Raw genomic sequence first — 1,636 nt, 5'->3', positions numbered from 1 at the left:
TTCTGTACTATGACTTTTTCTCTTGTTTCTTTCCTGGGTTCAAGTCACTTCTGTTTTATTACTTTCTTTTCTTTTTTTCCTTTTCTATTTTTACTCTTGGGGTCTTGAACTGTAAGAGGTCCTGAAACATAAATTTGAGAATTGTTCCCCAATACAGTAGTGGAGTACGTGGGGAATTTCAGAAGTGCTGATGCCTTTGACCTAGTCTCAGAAATTGCGATGGTCTGAAGTGGCATATGGGCTTTGAAAATTTTAAATGATAGCCAGGAGACTGTAATGTTTGGAAACTTCACTGAGATATAGTTTGGATTGTGGTACATCATGTGCTTATGTAACTTATGTACTTACTATCTCGAAAGAGGTCTAAGTCAGTGGTTCCCAAGTTTTCAGAAAAGAGTCATCTGAAGATCATATTCATTTTTCATAGTTTGTTGCTAGTATGTAGAAATAGTTAACTTTAAAAATAACTTTATTGTGGAACAATAATAGACTCATCGGAAACGCAAAAATAGTGCACAGAGGTTCTATGTATTCTTTACCCAGCTTCCTCCAGTGGTAACATCCTACATAACTAACTAAAGTATAATATCAAAACCGCCCTTTTGGCTCTCTGAGCAGCACCATGGTGGTTGGCAAGAACAAGCACCTCATGAAAGGAGGCAAAAAGGGAGCCAAGAAGAAAGTGATTGATGTATTTTCTAAGAAAGATTGGTATGATGTGAAAGCACCTGCTATGTTCAATATAAGGAATATTGGGAAGACACTAGTCACCAGGACCCAAGGAACCAAAATTGCATCTGATGGCCTCAAGGGTTGTGTGTTTGAAGTGAGTTTTGCAGATTTGCAGAATGATGAGATTGCATTTAGAAAATTTAAGCTGATTACTGAAGATGTTCAGGGCAGAAACTGCCTAACTTCCATGGCATGGATCTTACCCGTGACAAAATGTGTTCCATGGTGAAAAAGTGGCAGACAATGATTGAAGCTCGTGTTGATGTCAGGACTACCGATGGTTACTTGCTTTGTCCGTTCTATGTTGGTTTTCCTAAAAAATGTAATAATCAGATATGGAAGACCTCTTATGCTCAGCACCAACAGGTCTGCCAAATCCGGAAGAAAATGATGGAAATCAAGACCTGGGAGGTGCAGAAAAAGGACTTGAAAGAAGTGGTCAATAAATTGATTCCAGACAGCATTGGAAAAGATGTAGAAAAGGCTTGCCGATCTATCCTCTCCATGATGTCTTCGTTAGAAAAGTAAAAATACTGAAGAAGCCCAAGTTTGAATTGGGAAAACTCAAGGAGCTTCACGGTGAAGGCGGGAGTTCTGGAACAGCCACTGGGAGCAAGACAGGTGCTAAAGTTGAATGAGCTGATGGATATGAACCACCAGTCCAATAATCTGTTTAAAGTTCAGACTTATAGTAATGGCAAGTAAAGAGTCCTAGTTGTGGGAAAAAAAAAAAAATCAAAAACAGGAAATTGACATTGGCACAATCTGTAAACCTTATTCAGATTTCAGTAGTTTATACATGCACTCAGTTGTGTGTTCTGTGCAGTTTAATCATGTGTATAGGTTCATGTAATCACTACCATATCAAGTTACAGAATTGTTCCATCAGCACAGAGGAACTCCC

General features: G+C 38.6%; 1 pseudogene; it reads left to right on the top strand.

Annotated features, from left to right (window-relative positions):
• The first annotated feature begins 622 nt into the window (after positions 1 to 622).
• LOC111525012 lies at positions 623 to 1,400 on the top strand (annotated as a pseudogene).
• The last annotated feature ends 236 nt before the right edge of the window (positions 1,401 to 1,636 follow it).

Source organism: Piliocolobus tephrosceles, chromosome X, assembly GCF_002776525.5.
Source record: "Piliocolobus tephrosceles isolate RC106 chromosome X, ASM277652v3, whole genome shotgun sequence".
Taxonomy (NCBI): Eukaryota; Metazoa; Chordata; class Mammalia; order Primates; family Cercopithecidae; genus Piliocolobus; species Piliocolobus tephrosceles.
The sequence above is the reverse complement of the archived record's forward strand: the minus strand, read 5'-3'. Positions and strand labels throughout refer to the sequence as shown.